The following is a 10190-nucleotide window of genomic DNA, read 5'->3' on the forward strand; positions in this document are numbered from 1 at the left end:
GAAAATTAGCGTGGATATCAGTATTAAAATTGATAATCTGTGACAGGGATTTCAAGTTTCGCAAAGAAAACAGAAACTGAAACTCTGATCAACTCTAATCTCTGAAACAAAAATCTAGAAACTGAAAATTAAAGTTAATATCTTTCGACGCTAAGGAAAATGGTAAAGATTTCCATATATAAATAGCAAAAGAGATATAAAAACAGAAAAGCTTGTCTAATACAATCTTTCTAGAAGATACAATTGATCTTTCGTAATATCTTAATAATAATTGTAAAAGTCTCTCTTATAATAATAGACAAAATTTAAAAAATTATAAAAGGATACAAAAACTTTGTCTGAAATATATAAAATGGATTATCGAAACTATTCAAACTACTTACACAAAAATTATAATAAATCAGGCGAAGTTTTTGTTAATCGACACGACATTACAGTCGAACCTCCGTCCCTCCGCAAATAAAAATATACAAATTCTACTTTGTATCCTCCTAAAAATTGCCAAAGAACCCTGTAAGAGCTACGAAACCCATAAAAAAGTCTTATCCGATTCGCCTTCAACTTTCTTCGCTCCCGACATCCTTAATCCCGTCTTGACCTTCAGCCGTTCTCGTTCTCATATCGAGTTCCCTTTAAAGTTGCTCGCTCGAGAAGAGACACCTGCGAGTGAGGAGATTCGGTAACGAAGCTCGACCCACCGAATACCTATGTATATCGATTGACGATTGGTATCGTGAGCGTAGAACGAGAATGAATATGTGAAGGTCGAATCAGGTCTTCCACGTCAGCGGAAGTCGAATTTCTTTCCCCCGGTAATTTTTATTAAAGTAAGAAGAAGCTGTGACGATCGGAATGAATTATAGCATTGGATAGTAAAATTTTAACTTTGATTTGGCTCGACTGCAACAATTCTAAATACGATCGATTTATTGATAAATATTTGCGCCTATAATGGGTATAATGTCAATATTATATAAATTAGAGATAAATTTGTGGTAGAAATTTGTACATAAAGGTCATCAATTTGACAAATATTATTTTCTAGATAATATTACCAATATTATTAAATATTGATATGTCTGTAGCAAATATATATGTGCGGAATCGTATAGGACGTATATAATATGAAAAATATGTAGAACGTTCAAAATAAAATACTCGTTATGATATTTTGAGAAAGAACACAGAAAGAAAAGAAACACTTTCAATATTTAATGATAACCATTGAAATTTATTTCATCTTAGAGTTTTGAATGTTAGAATGGAATTCAATTGGGTATATATCTGGTTCAATTAGGTAGATACCTGGAGCATATTTAAAAGGACGTCTTTTGTTGTTAATTAAACTTTATCAATCGCATCGATCTGATTTCAACGAATTTTATTCTCACGTACATTCAAACCGCATATTAAATATCGCAAGAGTGGAAGACTATTAAAATTTAACTAATAAAATTTCCTGCTACCAAAATCTAGATCTCTGTTTCACAGAAAAATGATTAAGAATCCAAAGAAATATACAAGAATATTAAATCTATTTAATATTGGACCTATGTCTCTGATTTTCCATCATTCTCGTCTTTCGTCATTCTTATTTTAAGTTAAGTCAAAATTATTAATCCAGCAACTTGGAAGAAAGTCTCGTCTTCTTCACGAGTGTTGTCCTCGATGATTTGTAACGATAATTAATGCATCATACTTGTTAATTAAACGCGGTCCATAATTTATCTCTGACCTCCCAGCGAAACGGAGGTAATCAAGTTGATCAACCATGAAAGGTGAATCGTGTTTACGCGTCTGGAGGCCACGATGCTACCATGTGTTTATCTAGCACGCAAATACATACGTGCGATCGATCCAGTAGTGACCAAGCCGAGATTCGTTAATAGGACCAACGTTAAACTGAATTATCGAGTCGCAAATGAAATTTATCGACAAACTGTTGGGCGTGATTTGTAACATTGTAATTATTCTATACACAGGTGAAATCTGTAAATGAATTAACACGTGCACTGTGTAGTGTGTATCACAAGGTGTTCAGAAAAAGGAAAAAGGAGGCTCGTCTCTGCTGGAGTTCTGAAATCTACAGGAACAAAGGTAGACACGAATGGCTTGCTGCCTCTATTTTCTTCCTTTTTATCATTCCTGTCCTTAGGCGCTTAAATTTCAAAAACATTTTCCTAAATGAATAATTGGGTGTCGTACGTATTTTTAATAACAGAACTATGTCAATAACAAAACGATATAGAAATCGAAACATTCTAAGTATATGTATCTATGCGTTGTTTTGTATCAGATGTTAAATTATTTTGCGAAAAATATTCTTCGCCGTTGATCATAAGAATAAAGGTCCCTCCAAGCCGATTTTTGCTTTTCCCGCATCTTCTATTACGTTGGCCGTACAACGATGTTGTGCAAAGAGAAAATATTGACACAGTAGTCGCACTTCTATATTACTGCGTAATATATTATCTCCGCATTTCTCAACGGGAAATCTCAACAAAGGAAGCTTTTCCTGGTATTAAATTACGTAAACAAAAGGAAACAAAGGAAAGATAAAGGATGAGGACAGAAAATATGTGCAATTTTTTCAGTACTCTGTACCGCGGATCTAAAGTCACAAGCTTGCAAATGCAATTCCTAATAACTCAGACTCTGAAACTCAAGCCGTAAACTTCCAACGAAGCTCGAGCTTTTAGACCCTAATCACCAACCGTTGGCTCCGAATTTAAGATTCCAGATCTCAAACCCGTCCAAGTCCAGGACCTTAAATTCTCAACTCTGCGATATTATGTAATATTATGAAAGCTTGGTTACTTGATCAAATAACTTTCAAACATTTTGTAATAATAATTTTTATCTCGCAACTTTGAAAAATCTTACGCACACTGTAGCGTATTCTGGACAATGTTTAATCGCATTGAAGAATTTTTGATTGGTTTGTGATTGGCTAGAAACATTCACAGGGAAACCAGATACTTATACATCGATACAATCAGATACTTGACTAAAGTAACATACAGTAGCTGAAGAGGTATTGTGCGCTGGTATACATGCACCGTATTTATTATAGCGTTTACATACTAATGAATTAGAAGACTTACTAATATTCTTACACGACAAGAAAAATTCAATATGAAAACGAGATATAGAAGCTGATAAAGGAAGCTGCTTCATTAGAAGATAATGGGACGTGCGTATACTTTTTATAGTTACTGCAGACAATAAACCAGTTGCTTATCTATTTCGATCGTTCAAACATATTCTCTATGATGGAACATGTTCTCTACGACTATTTAATGGACCAAGCAGGATGTACGATACAATTTCGTAGGGAAACAGGAAAGGAGAAAAAGGAGAAACAATCGGACCAAACGGAGGTGGCGATAACAGCGAGAGCGATGAAAAAAAGCGTGAAGTATCACAAAAAGGGGCGAATAAAAGATGAGAATAAAAATAGAGCGACAAAGAGAGGTAGATGGAAAGAAATACGCAGGGATGGGAAGATAGATAGACGTAGAAGGGGTGAAGGGTAACAAACGAATGGCAAAGTTGGCCTTGATCGAAACTCGGCCGCATCCAAGCGGAAGCTTCATCCCCTATCAAGCGACCCCTGGTCTCTGTAAATCCGTGTACTTTTCTGCTTCCCATTCGCAGAATCTCTATCGTGTTCGCCACCCCAGTTCCAGCTTTTCGACTGTGAAAAAAAGCCTGTTTACTTCATTCTGTTCCTGCTTTTTTCAAAGAGTTTTTGCTTTCGTCTGCGATAACGACAACGATTGTCTCGCGAGGCTGTGTTGGCTTCGAAAAGAAAAAAAAGGAAAAAGGAAGAAAAGAAAAGAAAGAAGAAAAAAAGGGGGTCGACTGTGGACGCTTTTCTCTTGGTTTGATTAAATTCGAGCCGTCAGATCGATAGATCGCATATTTTCTTCTGTGCCAGTGCGTCTTTACTTCGAAGATTGAATAGACCTTCGCGAGAGTTTAATGATTTCCTCTCGCGACTCCAACGGAGCGTATCTGCTCTCCACTGGTCTATTATCCTGCACAACTCTCGAATGGCCACTATCTGGCGTGCATTTCCAACATTCGATGAGCCGGAAATTGCAAGATCGTAACGAAAGTCCATAAATTGTAATCGCTTACCGCACATTCTTATCATATTTATCACCGAAGCTGCTAAATCAGTCAAAATGGTCGATACCGCGATTTTTACAATTATGTTTGCAATTATTATATTAAAAACGTACAGCTTTCACTCATACATACTCGTTTATTTTCGTTTAATATATTGCTTTAACATTAACCGACTATATGCAATATGTCTCGGTATTAAAGGTAGACAGCGTTGATCCCAGTGTTGAAACTAATTTATGTTAAAAATACGGATCGATCTCGATGTGAATCTGATGTTAGTTTGTATTTTTATATCAACATTTTCAGAAAAATATCTTGTAAAAATATGTGCTGAATTTATTTATTATCCAGAGGTTATTCTACTAGGGATATAAAATATAACGTGTTATTTAAAAAAGATACGAAGGTGATCTTGAAGTTTCCTACACCCACGAAAAAATTGTCCCTCGATACAATAGAATTTTTATAAATAAAGTCTTTTCATATCTGAAAATAACAGAACTAATTAAAGGGATCAAAATCGATGATCCACGATACCATAGTATTTAAGGACCATAGATAAAACATGATAAGTCTATTTTCTTTTTCTTCGTTTCTCTACTTTTGTGTCATTTGTTGACTAAAAAGAAGTATTCTAATATAAAACAGTTGAAGAAGGGTATAACCTAATAAATTCGAAGAAATACAAAAATAAAAAAATTGTGGTAAGTCCACAAGGTTTATTAAGAGACAAATACATCAGTTTACTTGTTAAGTTAATTTAACTAATCCCCTACGATATGATTTAATTGAGATTGGCTCAACATTATATACTTTGTGTTATTATCAGTTATTACCATTACCATATACTGTATAAAGATAACTTGCAATACCGTCTCCCAGAAATTATTGAAAATATGCCATTCGTGGAAGAAAATATAATATTTCAATAAGATCGGGAGCCACAACAAACAGCTAGAAACGTACAGAATTGGTTGAAAACTCAGAAATGTTTGGTTTTGCATTGACCTGTACTAGCCCAGACCTCAACTCCATAGAGAATCTATGAGGATTATTAAAAAGACGAATGCGTGATTCGCATGATTCATCGCCATCATCAATTATGGAATTGCATAATAGAATTCAGGAACAATGGGAACAAATACCTTCGGATTATTATCAAATTCTTGTAGGGAGTATTGCAAGACGTATTAATGCTATTTTATAAGCAAAAGAGTCGTGGACGAAATACTAATGCTGTAAATATTGGACTTTTGATAACGTGGTGTGAAAATGGTTTAATCAATTCTTTTTGCTACAGATAAATAAAGAAGATTTATACTGTAAAAGAATTTTTTACATTTTCTCTAACCACGACAATCGTATGTGTTACATTTATTTTCCATATTCCTTATTGTTAATGATAATAGATAATAATTTACAGAAAAGCTGTTACTATTGGCTCGGTTCTGCTCCTTACTGCATATCAAGACGATAAATTATAATTGGACTTGTGGTAACTTTTCGATGAGGAAACTTTCGTTGCCAAAAGAAAAATCGAACATCGATTTTTTGGTAGCTATTAAAAGATTTCGAGGGCGTATCAAATCGAGTAATGTTCTTCGAAGAAAACATACTGTTATAAACCTTTGACATATTTCGAGGATAGATATAGATGTGTATCATCGAAAAATCTGGAGTAGTTGGCTCGGCACCAAATTACTGATGACACCTTAGTCACACGAGCACCGATTTCTGTCTAATCAGCGACTCTCGATCATCCGGCTAAATGGTCCGAGCTATCTGCTACAAGAGCGATCTCGGGAACTTTAAATTACACTGTCAACTTAAAAACTTGATAATTCGTCGATAGCGCACATTATCTGTTATTCGAGTTAATGAGGAAATTTCTAAATCTGCAAAGAGGAATGTATTTGAAAGAGTGTAGAAATAATTTCGAGTGTGTTTAACTATTTATCAATCGTCAATTTCAATTGTGATAAAGTGTAAAATATAAAACGCCATTTGAATATGGAAATAAAAATTCTTTTTCTGCCTTTCTAGAGACTTTAAAACGAATAAAATATTCTAGATATAGATGTCCATCCTAAATTTATTTAATCTGATTTTCTATATTTATGTATCACAACACATCGATTCTGTGCTAAATGAATTATCCATCATTTGTATATAAAACAGAGCATAATAATCACATTCTATTTTCTTGTCTTTTTATGTTCATATTCTCCTACGTTTATGATATTTTTAATTCATACGTATGTGGTAAGAAACTAAGAGAATTTTTCACGTCTTGAACCCGAGTAGTAAAAGTTATATGCGAGCACTTCTGAATAACAAAATATTCATATCGTATACAGAATATTCACGTCCACATAATATAAAATGTAATCGAAAGGGGAAAGATAGACACAAACTAAATAATTGCTAGAAAATCATTTTTCAACAAGTATAATTTACCTCTGCTTTAACCGCATACACGTGGCGGAATCAAACTTTGATCTGGAAATTAATTTTTATAAAAATGTTGCTCTTTTCCTGTTTTCAAGACTTGGGAAAGATTCAAACGCAAAAATAATTCCAACCACGCGATCGTTAGCCAAAACTTACGTTTCTTCCTTTTCCCTGTACTTTCCGACCGCGTTTCCTTTCCCACAAAGTTAACGGAACCGCGAAACGTAATGCTCGCACGACGCGTGCATTTAACGTTGCAATTAACGAGCAAGTAGCGAGAAACATATTCAAGCCAGAGGTAAAAAATAACATATTTTTTCTTTCATTTTTACGAGAAAATTATTGAAACAAACATAATTATTATTTCAATCGAAGGCAGAAAATTAAATGAATCAAAAATATTAATTTTTGAGTGATCTGATTACACGAATAATTATTACGAATGATTAACATTTCTTTGTTTGTACTGATGATCATATTATGGGATATCTCTTTTTGGTTACCATCAACCATTATCAGTGGTAAAAATATTTGGTAGTTGTCAATATTTCCTAGTTTGTCAGTAGATCAGTAATCATTATCACGGGCGAAAACTTTTTCTTATTACTTTCCATCATTGTCAATTTTTATTAACACTACTAGTAATTAATATGATCATTATAATTGCACTTCGAGCGTAGGAATCCAATTTTAATGTGTTTCCTCTAGGTATTATTTATTATCAGTAATGTTAACAGAAATTGACGACAGTTGAAAGTAGTACAAAAAAAAATCTTTTACTATCAAAGTGTAAAAAGATGGTATAAAAAGAAATTTATACCATCAGCAGTACAGTCAGTCCAAAAAGTATTGGTATACATATTTTATATTTTATTTTTGTAGTATCAAACTGTTCTAGTTATAATACGAGATTTAATATTCCTAAGACCTAATTAATTAGACCGCAAATGCTGTAATAATATGCTTTAATATTCCTTAATATGGTTTAATATGATTTAATATTCCTAAGACCTAATTAATTAGACCGCAAATGCTGTAATAATAAATATAATAAATAAACAGAGTGTTCGAATACAGGTGTTTGAAAATTTAAGGGGCGATTCTTGATGTCGAAATAAGACAAAAATCAGGAATAAAAAAATTGCATTTTCGGCTTTGTATTTTAGTTATTGACAATTAAAAATCGGTCGAAAGATCCCTGTATGCGGGCAAACCTCCTTACATGAACGAAATTAGGTCAGCCTAAGCAACGGGGTGCACAGGGATCCTCAAATCTAACGATACGTGGGCAGCCGCTTACCTCGTACAAGTCGTAGAGAAGAAGATTATGACATTTGAAGGCGTAAACCATTCTGCACGACGTTCTGTAAGAAAAATCCTACATTAAACATTATAACTACTTAATCATTAAAATCCATAACAGCATAACGGAAACCGTTTCATGAAATTTCCAAGTAAACAGGATTAATGTTTCCTCCAATCCTTCGCCTCCATAAATAATTAATAAATAATAGCACATAAATAATGTTTATACAAATTTCATACGCGCATCGCGATCGTCCCGCTCGCAGGTACCCACAGAAAAGTCGCATACGCATTAAGTATTCTTAAGATGCTATTAAATGTGAAAATGAACGCTATGTTGGATGAACCATGCACATTTTCCGCACAAATTACTGATCGTTACGTATTACAATATTTACATATATACATATACATGAAACAAAAAATGTAGAAATCATTTTTAATGGTTATTTCTTATCAGAATTACTTAAAATCATAAGATATGAATTGTTATACTATACCTTTCTTAATTTTGATTGGAACAATTATGGTCCCTGGTTGGAACGAAACGCAGTTTGCGTATATGTATAAAGGCGTGAGCGGAGAAGCGGCATTATTCGCATGTCTGGCCAAGTGGCACCATTTGACATCAATAATTTCACCCTTTTTCCTGTGAACTAATGGTTTCCTGTTCGCCTTAGACCCTCGTTTCGTCCCGAAAGCTCAATTTCCCTTTTATATTCGCCTCGAACCCGTTGAAAATTGTCGAAAGACTCCGCTGACTTCCAACTTCTCCAACCCAGGTTTGCTCCTCGTTTACTCATTGTCACGAAATCGGCCAAGGAATTATACTCGGCGCCGTCCGTGATAATGCATGCTAGATTTAGCATGAAATCGATATTCTCTTTGAGAAACTTCACCGTTAAATATGTAGGATCTTCCACCACATTTTTATTCCATACTTCGTGCTTTTAAATAACATGAAGTTTTCTAAGTATCCTTAATGCATTTTTTTTGTAATTATTAATGAATATTGCTAAACTTTTTCGTAATAAAGAAGCAGCTAAAACTAAGTGTAATAATATTATATAAATTTATACGTTTATACATATTTTGGAATAAAATATCGTAAGTTGGATTCGCTCAAAAATTAATAGTTAACATAATCAACGTTACCAATCAATTAAATTTAGAGTAATCTAAATTAATGCGTAGATCGTTATATTTCAGTGCTCACTTCGAAAAGAAGCTATATCCATTCTCATTCCTTTTGGTATCCAAATATATGATAAGAATGTTCATTATACCCGATTAAAAAAGCAAATGAAGACGACAAAGAAAATTTTCCATTCAATTTCCAGTTTTTTCCACTATACTTTATAACATAATGTTCTTAAATATAAAAAGAACGTCCTCCTTTATTTCTCTGTGAGAAATCTCGCTGACGGTATGTGTAATTTAGTTCATTAAAAATTCTATTATCTTTTTAAGAAAAAGGTAAATGGAATTCAGCATCGGAAGAAAAGAATGAAATATTCTTAACAAGTTTTCTCTGACGAATTCATGGATTAGATTGTCTCGTATCTTTTATTCGATATAAAGAGGAATTTTAAATGAGGAAACTTTATCGACAAAACATGAAACTGCTGTATATGTATATATACATATATATGTACGATATGTACTAGATGGAGCTGAACCGAAGTTAAGTAAAACATTCCAATGTTTTGGTATTAATATATAAACGCAATTTAAATTTTGTTGCGTAAAATATCAGACCTTCAAATTCACCACTCACTTTTTAATCGACTCTTGTGTTCTTTTACAATATTCAAGATGGAGTTTCGTAATTTATAGATAACAATAACAAATCAGTATTGAGACAATACTCAAAAGCGACTATTAAGTATAGAATTTATAGATAAATTAAATTATAATAAAAATAAGGAATGGAACGTCACACTAGGTAATTAAAAAGTATAAGACAAAAATATGCGTGACCATTTCTATACGAAAGAAACATTTACATGTACATATGTATGCATTTCCTGCTTTTACGCATATGTATGTATGTATATTAATACGACCATGATCGATCATTAATATTAATGTATGTATAAATTTTATTAAATATATTTTATTGATATCATCAATGCATTATTATAAAAATCAATATTAATACTCACTAAAAATTAATATCAAAAGCATTAAAACGATCTTGATGCGTGATCTAGGTCACATTTGGTCGAGTTATCGATAAATCGAGAAACATCGCTGTGCTCGATTAATCGAGAATCTCGATAATCGCAGCTGATCGTGGC

The 10190-nt window shown here is 33.1% G+C and overlaps 1 long non-coding RNA gene across 2 annotated transcripts; it reads right to left on the reverse strand.

The window, feature by feature from the left end:
- Positions 1-7718: 7718 nt before the first annotated feature.
- LOC105665811 lies at positions 7719-10142 on the reverse strand. Of its 2 annotated transcripts, XR_001098764.3 has the most exons (3): positions 10056-10142; positions 8391-8746; positions 7719-7949 (listed from the first exon to the last, which is right to left on the reverse strand). It is a non-coding gene; the product is annotated as an uncharacterized LOC105665811 (long non-coding RNA). The 2 variants fall into 2 exon arrangements; XR_007224470.1 differs by lacking the exon at positions 10056-10142 and having other exon boundaries at positions 8391-9986.
- Positions 10143-10190: the final 48 nt, after the last annotated feature.

Source organism: Bombus terrestris, chromosome 6 (genome assembly GCF_910591885.1).
Source record: "Bombus terrestris chromosome 6, iyBomTerr1.2, whole genome shotgun sequence".
Taxonomy (NCBI): domain Eukaryota; kingdom Metazoa; phylum Arthropoda; class Insecta; order Hymenoptera; family Apidae; genus Bombus; species Bombus terrestris.